General features: G+C 32.6%; 1 long non-coding RNA gene and 1 pseudogene across 2 annotated transcripts; one reads left to right on the top strand and one right to left on the bottom strand.

Moving 5' to 3' along the window:
* The first annotated feature begins 340 nt into the window (after nucleotides 1-340).
* On the top strand, nucleotides 341-2,221 carry LOC120087217 (putative UDP-glucose flavonoid 3-O-glucosyltransferase 3 pseudogene; annotated as a pseudogene). The gene has a single exon (XR_016532313.1). The product of XR_016532313.1 is annotated as a putative UDP-glucose flavonoid 3-O-glucosyltransferase 3 pseudogene (transcript).
* A 4,849-nt stretch (nucleotides 2,222-7,070) lies between these two features.
* Nucleotides 7,071-8,205, bottom strand: LOC150034246 (uncharacterized). Its single transcript, XR_016532428.1, has 2 exons — nucleotides 7,769-8,205; nucleotides 7,071-7,686 (listed from the first exon to the last, which is right to left on the bottom strand). It is a non-coding gene; the product is annotated as an uncharacterized LOC150034246 (long non-coding RNA).
* Nucleotides 8,206-20,437: the final 12,232 nt, after the last annotated feature.

Below are 20,437 nucleotides of genomic sequence, written 5' to 3' on the forward strand. Positions count from 1 at the left end.
TAAATACAATTATTGAATTCTTAGCCAAATTTAAAAAATAAAACCAAGTTTTTAAAAGGATATTTTTTTAGTTTTCAAATTTGGGCTTGGTTTTTTAAACCACCGATGAAATGTAGATACTAAAAGAAGAAATTTTGATGTGAAAGTAGTGTCTAGTTTAATTTTTATAAACAAAAAATAAAATATCAAATGGCTACCAAATAAGACCTTTATTTTCTATTTAATAGGATTAAATTTTCGTGTCGATATTTCTAACAATATTTAAATATTTCAAAAAAATTGACATCTAGATGTGAGTCAATTTTCCACTTAGAAAATTCAACAAAAACATAATATAAATACATGTGGACTGATTTAATAAAAGGTTTATTTACAAATTTAATAAATAATTTTTTCTTATAATTTTTCAATAAATATCCATCTAAATCTACAATATTTTCATCAAAATTTCGTAAAACTAAGACCAACCTTTTTAAACCCTCTTTGTTAGTAGATTATTCATTATTTCAAAAGAAAAAAAAAATAGATTAAACCATTTAAAAGAATAAAATAATAAGGACCATTTTTTTATTTTATAAATTGCCATAAATTAAACCCGTCTTCTTCCCCAACTCTACAGTTCTACACTGTGGTCTTACGTACTGAAATGAAGAAAGCGGAGCTGATCTTCATCCCCACGCCGATCATCGGCCACCTCACCTCCGCCGTCCAACTCGCCCACCTCCTCGTAAATCGACATCCTTTTCTTTCAATCACCATTCTCATCTTCAAAGTCCCCTTCCCCACCAGATCCGCCGCTCTAATCCAATCTCTCTGTTCCTCCTCCACCACCGATCGCCTCCGATTCATCAATCTCCCGGAGCAGCCCATCCCCGACGACACCAAAAAAACCACCATCCTCAAGCCCCTCGTCGAATCCCAGAAACAAAATGTCGCCGACGCCGTTGCCAATCTCACCGCCGTGCCGGACTCCCCTACGCTCGCTGGCTTTGTCGTCGACATGTTCTGCATACCCATGGTGGATGTAGCCAACCAATTTTCCGTTCCCACGTTCGTCTTCTACACTTCCAGCGCTTCCTTCCTCGCCCTCCTCTTCCATCTCCAAGAACTATACGACGGCGAATTCAATCACGACATGGACCAATTGCTCAACTCTGCAATAGAATTCACCGTCCCGGGTTTCAAAAATCCGATTCCGAGGAAAATAATCTCCACTATGTTTATCGATAGAGAAACGACGGAATGGGCACACTATCTCACTCGCAAGTTCAGAGAAGCAAGTGGGTTTCTGGTCAACACATTTTCCGAGCTCGAATCCGGTCCCATTACCTGGTTCGCCAATCAGAACCTTCCGCCGTTGTACGCCATCGGACCCATTTTAAATCTGAAGAAAAAAAATCCCCAAATCGAAGAAACCGAGCGGGAGGCGATTTTGAAGTGGTTAGACGAGCAGCCGCCGTCGTCGGTGGTGTTGCTCTGTTTCGGATCAATGGGGAGCTTCAATGAATTTCAAACCAAAGAGATCGCAGATGCCTTAGAGCGAACCGGACTACGATTCGTCTGGTCCATACGGCAGGATCCGCCGGAGAGCGTTCTTCCAGAGGGGTTCGTTGATCGGATGGCCGGAATCGGAAAAGTGATGGGGTGGGCTCCACAGGCGGAGATATTGGAACATCCGGCGACGGGAGGGTTTGTATCGCACTGTGGGTGGAATTCTGTGCTGGAGAGTTTGTGGAATGGGGTGGCGGTGGCGACGTGGCCGATGTACGCGGAGCAACAGTTGAATGCATTTGAGATGGCGGTGGAGCTAGGAGTGGCGGTGGTGGTTTCGTTGGATTACAGTATGATGGCGGAGGAGGAGGCGGCAGCGGCGGCAAGGTTGACGTCGGAGAAGATTGAGGCGGGGATTAGAAAGTTAATGGAAGGTTCGGAGGATATTAAGAAGGCGATGAAGGTTAAGAGTGCGGAAAGTAAGAAAGCAATAACGGAGGGTGGATCATCTTTTAATGATCTTAATCGTTTTATTAATCGTGTGGTCCATAATATTAATACCCACTGATTTTCCTTCTTTCATTTTAAATTATAAACTTAGGTTAGGTAATAAACGAATGGTGATCTAGAAGTTTGAGTCCCATTCTATTAAGTTATACTTGTATTTATAATCATATGATATGTGAGACTCGCTCTCAAGATTGTAATAAAATAATACAATTCCATTGAAGGACAATCGATTCAATTACATTTGAAATTTATGTGAGAATCACTACTTGATATCATTATTACTATAATTTTTTTGTACATTTTATTAATTTTTCACATATTCTTCTGATACTGCATCCGTCTTCCACATATTCTTCTTGTAACGGCAACCGATAACCATTTATCTCTGTCTATTGTCTTCTATCTCGTCAGCTTCTCCCTCTTCGTTGCTTCATTTTCTACTCCTACCACTGCTGCTTCATTATTTGTCTCTCTTTCTTCCTCTTCCTCGATCCTAATGCTTAGATCTTCTTCTCCCATTGATACTTTTGATTTTTCAAGGTTACAATCTATCATCGAATCCTTCAAGGTTATAATCATTCTCTATTCTTTTCATTTCATTAATTTTTCTAGTTAATCATACTTATTAAACATTATTGAACCTAATTTTATTTAACTAAATGGTAAACAAAAAAATAGTCAAAGTTGATGGAAACAAAGGAAAAGGAAAGAAAATAATGAAAATTGAATCATCAATAACCAAAGCAAAAGCAAACAAATCTGAAGAGGAGAAGAAGGTAAAACTAAAATAGTTGATAACTTCAAATTCTCCATGTATCAATAGAACTTTAACATCAATACATACTTTTTGTGCATTATGTCAACTATATATCTTAGGAACTTTAGCAAAAACTTTAACATCAATACTTCAATTATTGATAAATTTGAATTAAGATATATAGAGATAGTGCTCTATCTCTATCTATCCTAGATAGACAGTGATAGGGGGTTAACTCTATTTATCTCAGATAGACTGGGATAAACTTCAATGATAAACACTAATATCTATTTCTATAGTTTCTATATGGTTTGCACTTTATATTTTTTTTTAGTTGAGTGAATCCATTATTGATAACTTTGAATTAAGATGACAGAGATAGAGTTCTATCTCTGTCTATCTCAATAACGATGGACTTCAATGCTAAACATTAATATCTATTTCTATAGTTTTTATATAGTTTGCACTCTATATTTGTTTAATTGAGTGGATCTATTATTGAAAAATTTGAATTGAGATAGATAGTGATAGACCTTAATGCTAAACACTAATATATGTTTCTGCAGTTTCTATATGGTTTGCACTTTACATTTGTTTAGTTGAGTGAATCTTTATTGATAACTTTAAATTGAGATAGACAGAGATAGAACAATATCTCTACCTATCTGAGATAGACGGTGATAGAGTTTTATCTCTGTCTATCTCAGGTAGACAATGATAGAGGGTTATCTCTATCTATCTCAGATAAACAGTGATAGACTTTAATGGTAAACACTAATATTTATTTACTATATGATTTGTACTATGTATTCTTTTAGAGATGAGATAGACAGTGATAGAGCACTATCTCTATCTATCTGAAATAGATAGTGATAGAGCACCATCTCTGTCTATTTCAAATAGACAGTGATAGATTTCAATGGTAAACACTAATATTTGTTTCTATAGTTTCTATATGATTTCCACTCTATATCCTTTTAGTTGGGTGTTATATTTTATAACTTTGAATTGAGATAGATAGAGATAGAGCACTATCTTTGTCGATCTCAGATAGACTATGATAGAATACTATCTCATAGATATTGTTAAATATTATTGATAATTATCTTAATAGTTGTTGGTGTTATTCAAGTTTTACTTTCTAACATATTTTTAAATATATCTTTTCAACATGTGGAACATGAATTGATCATGGAAAATGAAAACAGACACTTAAGAGTTACAGTATACTTTAGTGTAGAGGTTTTAAATTTGATAAGAATAAAGTTAGATGAAACAATTTTTCAAAAGTTTTAAATGACCCATTTGGACACTTTCTTAATATTAAAATGGCCAAAATACTCAACCAATTCCTCAACTACTTAGTATGAAGGCAATGCTATACAAAAAAGCCAAATGTCCTTGCATTTCACCTTAATGGCCATATAGCAGAATTTGAGTTAAAGGAATTTTTTTTTAGTAACTGGATTAAAAGGCCACAAATTCCCTCAATTAGATTTAGGACAAATAAAGGTGTCTGAACTTAAGAATACTTTTTTTCTTCATGACGATCACATAACTAGGAGAGATATAGAGAGAACTTTCAAAGCATTGCGCAATGAGGATGAAGAGTTACCGAAAGTTAAATTAGCCAATCTCTACATCCTAGAAGCTCTTTTAATCCCCAAGTAACAACACAACCATGTCAATTTCAAATATCTAGACATTTTGGATGATGAACAAGTTTTCAAAGACTATCATTGTGGGAACATTGTCTTACAACCTAACCTATCAATTTTTTAAGAGAGCATCATATACTGAGAATGATGCTGTCTACCTTCAAGGATTCCCATTAGCATTAGTTTATTGGCCTTTTGAGACAATCTCAAAACTTTTCGATTTAGATGTTAGATTTGGAAGGAAACTTTGAATCAAAGGTCCAAGAATCATCACATGGCAGTGCTTGGAGTCAAATGAGTGGAAGACTCTAAATGAGAACATTTTTGAAACCGAAAATGTAAGAAATTTCTTAAATGAGAAAATTTTCATTGTTTATCACTTTGAAGATAGACAGTGATAGACTACTATCACTATCTATAACTGATGGTGTTAGTTTTCTTCTCTAATAATTTACATTTATTCATTTGTAGTTTTGCATGACACTAATGCATCCAACAAAAGAAGAATGTCAATCAATTTTCAAATATTTCATAGAACTTGAGGCAAAGGAGGATAAAGAGAAAGTGAAGCAAATGAATGAAGAAAATAATGAACAAATTCAAGAAGAAGGAACAAATAGAATAATGAAAGAAATTAGTGAATTAAGAAAACAACAACAGAAGATAGTAGAAGAACAAAAACTTTTGAAACAAGGCCAAGAAGAAATCAAAACAATGTTGAGGTCAATTATGGAAAGCCTAAATTGTAGACTTTCATTAGAAAATCTTCCACAATAACAAGAGCGTGAAGAAGATGTGGAAAAAAAATAAATCGCCTTATTTTAGCCTTCAAATTTTGAAAGAAAGTCATGATCTTGATACAATGGTTGACTATGCAACAACATATTTATCTGGGATAAGTATTTAGTTTTCATATACTATTTTATTTATTTATTTATTTTTCATATTTATTAACTAAAATTGATTTCCTTGTATATCCAAGTTGAAAATACGTGTCAAAGGAAAATAGAGGTTTGTATGTATGATAGACACTGACAAAGGACTATCACTGTCTATCTTAATATTATATTTTTTTAAGTTTCTTACTTTCTTAGATAGAAAACAATAAATTCTTAGATAGAAAACGATTACAAATTGTTTTCTTATAGAAAACTGAGATGCAAACACAATAATTTGAAATAGAAGATGATGTGGATTTGATTTCAACTACAGATTTGGAAACACCCAAAACACCCACTGTTGCCTAAGGTTTGATTCTTTTCTTAATCTACTTTTTCTTCAAACACAAAAGATAGGACAGTGATAGTCCTCTATCACTTTAAATCTCAGATAGACAGTGATAGACTGCTATCAGTCAATCTCACATTGACTCTAATAGAGGTCTATCATTATTTATCTAAGATAGATAGAGATATAATACTATATTTGTCTATCTAAGATAGATAGTGATAGTTCTCTATCACTGTCTATCTGAGATAGACAGAGATAGAGCACTATCAGTGTCTATCTCAGAATCCTATAATTGTCTATCTGGGTTAGACAGAGATGGAATACTATCATTGTCTATCTGAGATAGATAGTGATAGTCCTTATCACTGTCTATCTATTATAGACAGCGATTCTTACTTTCAATCATATGCTTGTAGGTAGATGAAGTTGAAAAATACAATGAAACTGAAACAGAAAAGGAAAAAGATGATGTTGAAGAATATGCTAAAACAGATAAAGAAGAACACATAAACATAAACATAAATATAAACTTACTTTCATACACACTTACATAGATCACCCTAAAAAAATTCTAGTTCTGCAGAGACTCAGTGTCACATCCTTTTTACACTATCCATATAATGTATGAGGTTACAATAGTAATTTTTAAAACAACATGCAAATAACAACCTATATATGCTGGGTTGAACGACAGGTGTGTGAAGTGGTAGATGAGATCGTAGTAGGTTAGGCCTTGAAAACTCTTTCACTACTTGGGAAGGGAAACATTCAAAAGAGTGAGTTGGAAGCCCAGTGAGTGACAAATAATACTTTTTTTTTTAAAAAAAAAACAAACTTCCTTTGTAAACATTTTCATCAAACAGGTAAACTAAACAGTTAAATTCAAGACTCATTTAACAAATCAGATGAAAACATTTAGATAATACAAAGCTCATATAACAAATCGATTAAAAATCATTTGAATATCTTTGTAAATTATTTCGTAGCTCTTATACCAATAATCCTTAGTTGAGGTAGAGCATTACTCAATACACTAAACGTCGAAAACCTAGCTGAGATATACCTCTTCTGGTACATATAGCTCAACAATCTCTCATACATGCATGTAGAATGCCCCCAAAGGGATACTCACCCCAACACATGGTCCAAAGTCTATAGGTATGCTACGGTAGGTCCTAAAAACCTGGTTAAATACCTTGATCCTTTTGTCCTTGAGTATCCCTATTTTTCATTTCAGTAATCCAAGGTATCATGCTCAGATAGTTAAAACATATTTTTAAACACCAGTTATATCATACCATAACAATAGAACTTTCAACCTTTACACCAATCCATAATAACATGGTTACGAAAGAAAACATAGAAAATATATTCAGAAAAATAAACTACCATGCGATATTAAAGCATGGAAAACTGTCTCAGAATAATCATAAAATCCAACTGAATTTGATAACTTTTAAATACAAGTGTCACTCATAATTCTAGCTCGATCCTAACTTGTTCCCTCAAGTCAATACGTCTCGCCTATCTTCGTTTGACTTGAGATTCAGATAAAAAATTAAGGTTATACTTTTTTCGTTTAAATCGTTTCAACCTCCAAGAATTAATCCCAAGACCTTAATTCATACTTTTCAAAGTTAGAATATCTTCCAAATATATTTATTTGATCTCTAAAACAACTTAAGAAAATAAAATTACTCAAATTACCTCAAATAATGCTGGAAAACACCTTAACCTAAAATTACAAAGTCAACTTGAAAGTCAACCATTTTTTTCTTTAGTGACGGACAATAGATGACAGTCAGACTTCATCTTCAACCTCCAGCCTCAATTTCGGCCCTGTTTTCCAGCAGCACTTTCAGACTTAAATCCATCAATTTCTAACCAAATAACTTTAAATTACTTGCACAAATCGTTTAATCCACATCGTGGTTAGCTAACATGAGAGTTTGAAGCTTCGAAAACTCGTGAATAACTCGGAATCAGTTCCAAAACTCCATTGCTCTGTTTTGACCGAATTTCCGAGTAGCTTTGATTTTCCTATGAATTCGTCAACGTCCAACAAAAATTAGCTAAAAAATCCTTCATGAAATTTTTTTGGAGAAGATCTTAAATTACTAACCTCAAAATTTCAGCTTTTGATGTCTTTTGTACCGTCCAAATTCTCAAAAAACCGCAGCTTGCTCAAGGTTTGCCCGAAAATCTAATAATCTTCTGTTTTCCTATCATTCTAGCCATTTCCAATTGGAATTAGCTCAACTATCATTCATAAGAACTGTTAAGGAGTGTGTTGACTTGCTTAACGCCAAATTTCAGACCCTAAATCGTTTTCAACCGCTCGAAATATTAAAAAAACTGAAGCTTGCTCAATCTGTCCGAACAGCATAATCACCTCAAAGTTTTCCTTGTTTTCACCATCTTCTTCAACATCGAAAGCTCTAGTAACCCTCGAACTTCTTTTCCTCTCGTCCCCCTGAAATTTCATCAAAGAAAATCGAGGATTTTCTCGAGAGAATTCCTTACACCGACTTAGCAAAATCCCCCCTGTTTTGAGACCCCATTTAACCGACCTTCACTTTTCTTTCTTTTATCTTATTTTTTTATATATATTTAAGAAATAAATGTTGGTTTACATGAATATACCGCGGAAGAAAACATGATTATTAAGCCTTCTAATTCCTCAATTTTGACATCAAATTAAGCATGTTGATGGGGTATCAAGAGGGTTTCATTACATACTTTTGAAGATATGTTCAAACTCGAAATTCAGTTGCAATCTTCTCCAATTCTTGCACCACCACTAGAGCTTCCTTACTATTCTTTAGGAGCCTTAGATTCAGTTGTGAGATTCAAAACAAGCTGATTTTTTAGTTTTTCAGCTTGTTGAAAAACTACTTCTTCAACCTTAAAAAAAACTCAACAACCCAGAAATTGCATAAGCTTTTCCACTCCATCAAGAGTGGTTTTATTACATGATTCTCATGCAAAACTGATCACTTCAGATGATTCCAGCTACTCTTTGAATTTGGTAGTGGAAATGTGTGTAAGAATGTGACTAACCTTCTTGATTGAAAGTGGGAAAATCTCACATTGAGATTTTCTCATTTTTCAAATTTCATTTTGGTTTTGCAATTGATTTTAAAAAACAAAACATTTTTCAATTTTAATTCTTTGATTAAAATTGAAATTTTATTAATTTTAAAAAAAGTAATTCAATAATCCATTTTTCTAATAAAATTAATAATTAATAATTAATTAAAAAATTCTATTAATTCTATTAATTTAATATCAAATATTAAATTAATTTGTCACCAATTTTAGAATTAAACGTAATTGGAGAATCGATTAATATATAAATATGATTTAAATATTAATTTCATGAACCCCCATGAAATTAATATTTAAATCATATTTATATATTAATCGATTCTCCAATTACGTTTAATTCCAAAATTAAACGTGTAACTATATCACATATAATTACAAATGATCTTAATTTGAATTTGAACATTTCAAATCAACTTATCACGATATTCTAAGGCTAATCCGTTTGTGAGCTATTAGAGGAACCTAATGGACCTACAGATTATGGGCTCCAACGATCCGAGATTAATTGGTTAAACTCTTTACACCGAATTAACCCTCATTCGTTAATTACCGAGTCACTCTACTAACGCCTAGTAGTTGCACTCCTCTCACTGTAGATATATTGTGTCCACTAAATACAACCATAATTAATAAGTTAACCCTTCACAAGTTGTTCATAATAACGGCTGGGTCAAAAGGTTGTTTTACCCTTGAGATTACCTCTTGTTCCTTAAGTCCTGCTAATCCTCTATTGAACAATTGGTTTGTGATCCGACCATCAAACCGAGTCCCTTTTGGGCCAATGAAAGGGTGGGACCCATTGTTCAAGACCCGAAATCAACACTTAAGGGAACAACCTCTCTACTATCTCTGAAAGCGGGTAGGAGTGAGTTCATCTTGCACCCTATGTCCCCACCTATCTACTCAGTTTTACCCGAGAAATGGGAGGCTTATTGAGCTGACGATGTTGAGCCAACCTTCACCTATGCAAATCTAAGGATAATCCCGAATAAACAGGAGTTCATAGTTAGCTCAGGATTAAGGTCAAGTTACCTAGGTCATCGTTTTGAAATAGTCAGCCTTAAATATTAAGTAGTGTTATAAAGTAAGAGCGATTTATTTCTTTGTCCGATCTTATGCAAACTCATTGCACATGACACCCCCACTTCTCATGTCACCACATGAACGAATCAAGATCACTTTGTTTGTAGCACTTTACAACTCTTTGTAACAACTACAGAGTGAGCCGCATTCGATAGCGTTACCAGAATAAGGCACCCAACCTTATTCGTATACTATAGATCATTTTGACTATTTACTCGAATTTGATCCACTCTTATGTCTCCACATAAAGTTCAAGTACTCATGTAATAGTCATGGATCTTTTAGTTTATTGAATTTATTTCTAAGACAAAATAAGCAATCCATATATTCAATAACAACTTTATCGATTTACAAAATGAGTTTATTGTTTACAAACCACGAGTTTTAAGACATAAAACCTAACAATAAAAACTTCAAATTAATTATTTAATTGCTATTACTTTTATTTTTATTATTTAATCTACTTAGAGTCTTTTTTTTAAAAAATTTATTTAATCTACCAACTTAATCCTAACTTAATTATTCTTCAACTTATTTAACCTCAAACGATACCCATTATACCAATTATTTCATTTAAGGAAATTTGAGATCTAGGGCTCACAAGGAAAAAGTTCAAGAAGAGCACAATGAAGAGGAAGATACTGATAAGGAACAGAGTTAAGAGACTTACTTTCAGAAGGAGAGTCCAAAAAGAAACCATAAGCGAAAAAAATTTGTTGATGAGGAAGACGAAATAGAAGAAAAAATTGATAGTGAAGAGGATACAGATGAAGAGATTCAAACAAAAGGAAAAAGGAGAAAACATAAGAGAAAACAACAAAATTGGGGTAAGCGTAAAAAGTTTAGACCAAATGTGCTAGAAAACACACATTTTCAAAAGGAGAAACCAAAGAGTTAGCGAAAACCAACAAAAAAAAAACATATGCAAATAATATCAGGAAGAAACCTGAGAAGAAGAACGAAGTACAACCTTGAACTTCAACTCAAGAATATGCAAAATTAATGACAATCTTTAGCTTGAACATTTCTCAAACTCAATCTCAATCTAAATCTCAATCTTGATTGTAGAATTACTCTATACAGTTTGTGAAGCTTCAAATTGAACATTTCTTTGTACTTAGTTTTCAACTTTATACAATTTGTAAGTTTCTTTCTACTTGATAACAATCAACTACTTCTGGAATTTATAAAATTAACATGTTTTGTTCATTGTCTTCTTCTATTATCACTATCTATCTCATAAACTTTAGCAACTATTGAAAAACTTTAACATCAATGTATACTTGTTTATTTGAGTGGATCTATTATTGATAACTTTGAATTAAGATAGATAAAGATAGAACACTATTTTTGTCTATCTGAGATAGAAAGTGGTAGAGCACTATCACTGTCTATCTAAGATAGACAATGGTATAGGACTATCTCTATCTATCTCAGATAGACAGTGATAAACTTAAATAGTAAACATTAGTATCTATTTCTATACTTTATATATCGTTTGCACTCTATATTTGTTTAGTTGAGTGGATCTCATAGAAATAGAGTACTATCTCTGGCTATCTAAGATAGATAGTGATAGAGTTCTATCACTATCTATCTAAAACAGATAGAGATAAAATACTATCTCTCTCTATCTAATATAGATAGTGATAGAGTTCTATCATCGTCTATCTAAGATAGATAGAGATAGAATACTACTTGTTTATCTGAATGGATATATTATCGATAACTTTAAATTGAAATAGACAATCAATTTAACTAAAAGAGTTCAATTAATTATTTAAGTACCATTGGAGCTTCAATCTATAGGTCCATGAGGTCCCATTTGTAGCTTAACAAGGATTAAATTAGAATAAATTTTGGATTAAATTGAATTGTTCAAATTAATTGAGAGAATTAATTATATGTGATATAATTAATTTTACTTAATTATATATATATGATATAATTACTATAACGTATATGATACATTATAATATCAAGTTTATTTGAAAGGAAATAAATATTTGAACATGATTCAAATATTAATCATACATATGAATTAGATTCATATAGTTGAATTTAATATAAATGTGATTTATATTAAATACCATTAGTGAGAGAATTAAAACTATAGGTTATATTGTATATGATACAATATTAAACAAAAGGTTATATGTTATATATATATATATATATATATATTAAATTAAAATTAATTTATTATTTTATAATTTTAATTTGAATTTTAAGGGGAGGGAAATAACCTCATTTCCCTTAATTCTCTCTTGATCTCATGATCAAAGTGGTGGAGAAGAGAATATGATTTTTTCTTCTTCTCGTAGTTTACAGAATGAAGATGATAATTCTCTGTGAAAACTCTTGGAATCTCATCTCTCCTCTTCCTCTTAAACTTTCCCCCTCTTCTAGTTTTTCCAAAACCCACAACTCCTTAGATTCTCATCCCACAGATTCTTGTGGTGGTGTCCACTTGTTCTTCGTTTTGTGAGTTTGTGGTTTGATCTGTTCGTGACCATTTTGGAGAAGAGGAATTATGTGAAGAACAATTCTTCAAATGTAAGAGTTTCTTAATCCCTAATTTCTCTTTTTACCTTTTGATGATATGCTGTAAATTTTAATTTGAATGCATATTTTTATTCTGTAATTTTGCGTTCTGTGAAAAACAAAAAATTGGGACAATCCATGTTTCTGCTCAGGGCCTTCACAGGTTCCTTTGATTAGCATTAGAACTAGGTTTTGGTCCCAATTTTTCTTATTTTCCATAATTGAATAACAATAATGGTAGGTAGCTTCTGTATATGTTCATGCGATGAATATTTTGTTGAATGTGGTTTATAATTATTGGATGTTTTAGAATTGGCCATTTAGATCTACAACTTTAATTTACAAAATTGGTTTGTAAGGGCCTGTTTTTTGGGCATATAAATTGCGATCAAGTCTGTACTTTTTTGTGTTGAGTCGCTTGTGATGTTGTCGGTGAAATTCTGGAAAAAAACAAGGCCCAATTTGGAGGAAATTAGAAGGAAATCACGGTTGTACAGTGTCGACTATACAACAACGTTGCAACGTTGCGATGCGGCGGACAAATTTCTTTTCTGTAGCATCGTGACGCTAGGGCACAGTGTCGCGACGTTCCGAGACGAAGAAAAAGCGCGGTTCAACGTCCGTTTTGCGTGCAGTTCGTGGAATGATGTTCCGGTTTGGTTCGTGGGTTCTCCGGTTCGATTGGTTTGGATTCTTCTGGGTCGGTTCGTGGCTGGTTTGAGTTGTTCCCAGTCTGGTTCGAGCAGTTCAAGGGCCGTCACTTGTTTCGAATCGATTTGACTATTAATTTGTAATAGTTAATTTTTTTAAATTAATTAAATTTTTATAAGTATTATATTAATTTAATTAATTGTTTAAGGTGTCCAATGCTAGTCCAATAATTTTTTTTTAAAATTATGCATATAATGTATGATTTATTTTTATTATTATGTGTCATAATGTATACCATATAGTACAAATCACACCATGGATTATGCATTATTCATGCATCATTTATATTGTAAGTATTATAATACATAGTTGCATGATTTTAATTTTATAGCACACTCATGCATCATATAATATAAATGTTATACTATGTGCTTGCATGCATTAATAACATAGTCATGCATCATTTATATTATAAGAGTTATAATATATAGTTGAATGTATGGATGCAATGTATGTTATTAATTATTTGATTACTTTAATATATAAGTGTTATGTATGTTTAATAATGAAATAGGAATTGCATGATGCATGACATTACTTTAGATGATTTTATAAATGTTATGATTTTTATTAAGTTTGTGATTGTTGGGATTGGTGTCCTAATTCTCCCAGTGGTCTTGTAGTTTGTAAACATTTTGTACACATTGTTATCAATAAAATAAATGTTATTTTATTTGCATTTACTCATATCCAATAAACTAAGATCAATGGTTATTTCATGTAACTTTAGCATGTATGTGAGACATACAAGTGGATCATGCCTTAAGTAATAACCTAAATGGTCTGTAGTATAAGGATAAATGAGGGATACCTTATCCTAGTTACACTACGGATACGACTCGCTTTTTAGATGTTACAAGTGTTGTAAAGTGCTAAAAATAGTCTGATCCTGACCATTAATGTGGAGACATGTGAGCGGGAGTGTCTTATACAAAGAGTTTGTATAAGACCAAACAACGAGAAGTTTAGCCTCTTTATATAACACTGTTGATAATTGAGACTTACATTTCACTAAAAAGATCATAGGTGACATGATCTTAATCCTGAATGAGTTGGGAACTCTTGCCTATGAGGGCGGTCCTTTGATTAGTATGGGTGAGAGTAGCCAGATTGCCAACTCAATAAGCCTACCTTTTTGGGGATTCGTCTGATTTGAGAGTTGGGAACTCAGCTACACAAGATGGAATTCACTCATTCCCCGAAATAGGGAAAAGTAGATAAATTGCTCCCTTAAGGGCTGATTTCGGGTTTTGAATATAGTGGCACACCCTCTCTTTGGTTGAGAGGACTCAATTATAGTAGGACTATGACTTATTGTTCATTAGAATGGTAAATTGACTATGACTTAAGGAGTTACATGTAACTATAGGGGCAAAATGGTAAATTGACCAACTGTACTTACGAGCAATTTGTAAAGGGTTATCACACTGTTGATTGGTTATATCCAATGGACACAGAAATATCTCTGTAGTGCGAAGAGTGCAGTTGTTGGTCTTTAGTGGAGTGCCTGAGAGTTAACGGATGGTGAATATCGTGATTAAAGAGTTTAGTCAGTTATTCACATACCATTGGAGCTTCAAGCTACAGGTTCATAAGGTCCCCTTGGTAGCTCAATGGATTCAAGTTGAGAATCAGTTTTTGGGTTAGTTTGAAATGTTTAAATTAACAAGAGGTAATTTGATTATATATGATATAATTAAATTAATTTGATTAATGGGTGGTTATACAGTTATTATGGCTAAGTGGGATAAAATGAAAAATAGTTTTTTAATTCATTCTATGACTACGCATTATCAAATTAACTATCGAGTAACTAAACAACCGCATCGAGTTTATTATACGATAGTACACTTTACTAAGCAATCGAGCGTCGAGTCTATGCAATAGACTTATATCTTCTACACGATTGCATCATCGTTTACTCGATCGTTTCCTCACTTATTCCAATCCTTCCCTCTATCCAAAATCAACCAGAGCCCACAACTCCTCGATTCTCACACCGAGAATACGAAGGTAATTTTGTGGTGGTGTCTAGTTCTGTTCGAGGACCGAGTTTTACTCATTGGTGTTCGAGGGAGATCAAATTCCAGTTGCTCGTTGCATTTGAGTTTGTTCGAGAGAAATACGTGAAGAAAGAGTTCTTCAAAGGTATTATCTCTCTTATCCTTTATTTTTTATTAGAAGCATGTTGTAATTTATCTTTAATGCATAATCATTTCTGTATGATTGTAAATATTTCTGTTATTTCACAATGGAGTTTGGAACGATCTGCTTCCACTCAAAGGTTCTCTATATTTAGAGTTCCTTCAAGATAGACGCTATTTGTGCCTATCATAACTAGTTTTTGTGCCTTTCACCTACCTAATATCAGTAGATAGTTTTTGTGCTTCTTTCAATTCCATTTAAAAGTCAAGGTACTTTTAAAAATATTTATAACTCAAGAACACAATAAATCGAAAAATATCATTCATAAACTCTAATGTCAATTCATATGTCTATACATGTATTATAATGAAAAAACAATGATTAAATCATTTGATTAATTGGTTCAAGTTTGCAAGTTCTACTATTGTGGTCTTTACGATTACAACGATTTCATTTTGATGAACTTTTAAATTCACCTATAGATGGAATTATTTGTTTTTTTATGTCTTCTAGCTTGACGTTTAATAATAAGAGGTAATGTTTTCATGTCATCATCTTTAGCTCTCCAATCTAAATGAACTCCAACATGTTGAACACAACCACCGTATGCTGCTGACAGTGTTATTCTATCATAAAAGTAAGCTACATAAGAATAAGTATCTAAATTAAGCATTCGGAGAACGGCAAGTGCATGTGCATATGAATTTTTTTCAAAATCTCATACTCGACAACTGTAAGATCCCAAGTCTAGCTTCCCTATGAACTATTTATGTCCATCCATTATCTTGTATTCAGTGTTGCTAATGGGATCAACCTAATAGATAAGTACGAGAAAGTAATCAGTATCAACAAATAGAATACTATCATTGTCTATCTGAGATAGACAGAGATAGAATACTATCTCTATCTATCTTAGATAGACAAAGATAGAGTTCTATCTGAGATAAACATAGATAGAGTTCTATCTGAGATAAACATAGATAGAGTTCTATTTGAGGTATACATAGATAAAGCACTATTAGTGTTTATCTGAGATAGACAATGATAGATAGACAATAAAAAAAAGGATAGAATTCTTACCAAGAAACTTCTTGACTTCTTCATGTTCTCAGCCCAAGAAGTCAAAAGAGTTTTCATTGCAAAAGCAGCTTTTCATTGATCATAAAACTACTTTGCAATATATCTCTAATTGAACTAAGCAAGCTAGCCACAGGTAATTCTCTAGTATCTTTAAAAACTAAGTTTATACTTTCTACAACATTCGACGTCATCAGTCCATACCTCCTTCTTTGTGAATATGCCTGAGACTACTTCTCAAACCCAACACTACTAAGATAACTTCTAATATTAATATTTGGATAGATTGACTCCATGGATCACATGTGGTACTCAAAGTTAGCAGTAGTGTAGGCATTAGCACAACTAAAGAAATAATTATCTAGCAATGGATCCTTAAAATGAGTTTCAAGTTTCTTAAGAGATGCTGTATGCACACATAGTACTCAACATTAACAAACACTCTTAAAACTTCTTTAGGAATGCTAAGATGCCTATCAGAAACAATGACTAGATTCTCTCATTCCCCAAAACTACTTCATAAGTTTTCAAAAAACCATGTCCATGATGTGTCATTTTGAGAATCTACGATAACAAATGTAAGGGGAAAGATTTGATTGTTACCATCTACTAATGAAGTTGTTAATAGCATGCCACCACACTTATACTTAAAAAATGTGTCATCAACAGATATGATAGGTCTACAATACTTCCACCTCTCGATTGATGCATCAAAAGGCATGAAACAAAACATAAAATGACCACTATCATCCATTTCTAAAGTAGTGTAGGTACTTGTGAAAATACATAAAAAAACATTTTTATCAACGTAAATAGTAACAAAATTGTATAGATAGACAATGATAGATTTTTATCGCTGCCTATCTAAGATAGACAGTGATAGATGTATATAACTTTCTATTTAAGATAGACAATGATAGACAACTATCGTTGTCTATCGTAAATTTGCTAAGTAAAATGGATCATAACTGTATTCATTTCATTCAACTTTTCAAAAAATCTTGGAAACAAGGTGTATAATTGAAAGATTTGGGTGAAGGACAATATGTTCTTGGGATACAAATAGTTCGAAACCGAAAGAACAGAACTTTAGCATTATCTCAGGCATCTTATATAGACAAGATATTATCTAGATATCAAATGAAAAATTCCAAGAAAGAAATGTTTCCTTTCAGACATGGAATTCATCTGTCTAAGGAACAAAGTCCTAAGACACCTCAAGATATTGAGGTTATGAATCAAATTCCATATGCATCAGTAGTAGGGATCTTAATGTATGTCATGTTATGTACTCGTCCCAATATATGCTATGCAGTCAGAATAGTTAGTAGATTTCAGTCCAATCTAGGATATAATTATTGTTGGAGAACGAGGAATTATATGCTCGTGTATGGTATTAAGAATTTGATCCTTACTGGATACACTGATTTTGACTTTCTGACCAATATTGATTCAAGAAAATCAACTTCGGGGTCAGTATTCACTCTGAATGGAGGAGCAGTAGTGTGGAGGAGTATCAAGCAAAGTTGTATTGTTGACTCCACTATGAAAGTTGAGTATGTAGCTACAAATGAAGTAGCAAAAGAAGCAGTATGGCTCAAAAAGCTCCTAACTGATTTGAAAGTGGTTCCAAATATGCACCTGCCAGTCACCCTGTATTGTGATAATAGTGAAGCAGTTGCAAACTCAAAGGAACCTCGAAGCCATAAACTTGGAAAGCACATCGAGTGGAAGTACCATCTCATCAGGGAGATTGTACATAGAAAAGAAATAATCGTCACGCAGATAGCCTCACAAGACAACTTAGTTGATCCATTTATGAAGGCCCTTTCAGCTAAAGTGTTCGAGGGTCACCTAGTAAGACTAGATCTATAAGATACTTATCACTAGGGCAAGTGGGAGAATTTATAGGTATCTGATGCCCTAGTTTATTGTATTTATACTTTTGTTTTTATTCTCTCATTGTACTTAACAATGTATATACATTATCCACTGGAGTTTTAGTCCAAGTGGGAGTATTATTGGGTTGTATGTCCTAAAACTTGCAGTTTGTAAAGCTAAACATATTCTATTATCAATAAAGATATTATTCAATATTTCTACAATAAAGTTGTTATTGAATCTATAAATTGCATTAGTAAAGTTTAAATCTAATAAACTAAGATCCATAGTTATTATATGAATACTTGAACTTTATGTAGAGACATAAAGATGGATTAAGTTTGAGTAAATAGCCAAAACGGTCTATAGTATATGAATAAGGTTAGGTGCTTTATTCTGGTAACACTATCGGATGCGACCTACTCCGTAGTTGTTACAATTTATTGTAAATGTGCTACAAACGAAGTGATCTTGATTCGTTCATGTATTGACATGAGGAGTGAGGGCGTTCTATGTAATGAGTTTGCATAAGATCAGACCAAGAAATAAGTCACTCTTACTTTATAATGTTGTTTACTATTTAAGACTGACTATTTCGCTTAGATGACCTAGGTAACTCGATCTTAATCATGAGCTAACTATGAGCTCCTGTTTATTCAAGATTATCCTTAGATTTGCGTAGGTGAGGATTGGCTTAATAGCGTCAGCTTAATAAGTCTCCCATTTCAGGAGTAAGACTAGGTTGATAGCTGGGGACATATGGTGCAATATGGAATTCTCTTAAGTACTGAATCCAGGTCTTGAAACAAGGGGTCCCATCCTCTTATTGGCCCGAGAGAGATTCAGTTTAGTGATTGGATCACAAACTAATTGTTCATTAGAGGATCAGTGGAACTTAAGGAGCAATATGTAATATCGTGGGTAAAACAACATATTGACCCAACCGGTATTATGAACAACCTGTGAAGGCTCGACTTACTGATTATGGTTAAATCAAGTGGACATAAATATATCTACAGTGAGGAGAGTGCTACTATCGAGCTATAGTGGTGTGATTTGATAGTTAGCGAATACTGATTAATTTGGTATAAAGAGTTTTAACCAATTAATCTTAAATCGTAGGAGCTCATGATCTATAGATCCATAAAGTCCCTCTACTAGTTCGTAAAACATGAACACCTTGAATTAATAAATTGAGTGAATTTGGAATGATATCAATTTGAATTGTTCAAATTGAATTTTAGTTTGAAAATGTTCAAATTGAAATTAGGGTTTGAATTCTAATAGTTCAAAATTCAAATTAGGATTTGAATAATTATATTTGATATAATTAACATTTAATTTATCGAAATTAAATGAAATTGGAGAATTTATAACATTTAAATAATGATTTAAATATTAATTACATGAATGAGATTCATGATTAAATTTGATGTGTGATTAATTTAATATTTGATATTAAATTATTTAATTAATTAAAAATCAAATTAATTTTCAGTTTCAATTCAATTTAAGATATTGAATTTTTGATGTTTTAGATTTAATTAATTATGAATTAACTAAATCAAATCTTAGTTCATTTTGGTATTAATTAAAATTTGAAAATGAAAAATACAAAACTATGAAAACTTGGTTTTGAATGGGTTTTCCCCACATTTACACCAAGTAGGAGGTGTTCCTCCCAAATTGACACACAAATTCCACTTCTTCATGAAGTTGTTGCTAGCATTAAGCTAAGTTTTAGTGCTTGCATGCACTTTGTGAATAAAAGCTTTAAAATTGGAGATTGGAAGAGAGAAATTTTGAGTTCTTTAGAAGACTGCTGCAGAAATTCATCTTCACCAAAAATCCACAAAAACACCCTTCACAAATTCACTCTAATTGGAGTTCCACCACTCAAATTCAAGGCTGAGAATAGTAGAGAAGATCTCTTGGTGGTTAACTGCTGAATTGGAGTTGGAATCACGTGAAAAGCAGCTTGAAGTTGGGAGAATTCATCAAAGGTATGTTGTTAAGAAACCCTCTTCTTAAATTTCTATTTAAGCATGTTTTTAGAACTCAAATTAAATGTAATTAGAGTGTTTATTGATTTTGTTCGCTTCCGTTGCATGCTAGTATATTAGACGAAGATAGACTTCTATCTCTATCTATCAGTGGTAGACGAAGATAGACTTTTATCTCTATCTATCACCGATACACCCAATCACAGTGGTGACAAGTATTGTTTACTAAAGTGTTGTTA

This window comes from Benincasa hispida, chromosome 9, assembly GCF_027475165.1.
Source record: "Benincasa hispida cultivar pf3 chromosome 9, pf3_genome.v1.1, whole genome shotgun sequence".
Classification (NCBI taxonomy): Eukaryota; Viridiplantae; Streptophyta; class Magnoliopsida; order Cucurbitales; family Cucurbitaceae; genus Benincasa; species Benincasa hispida.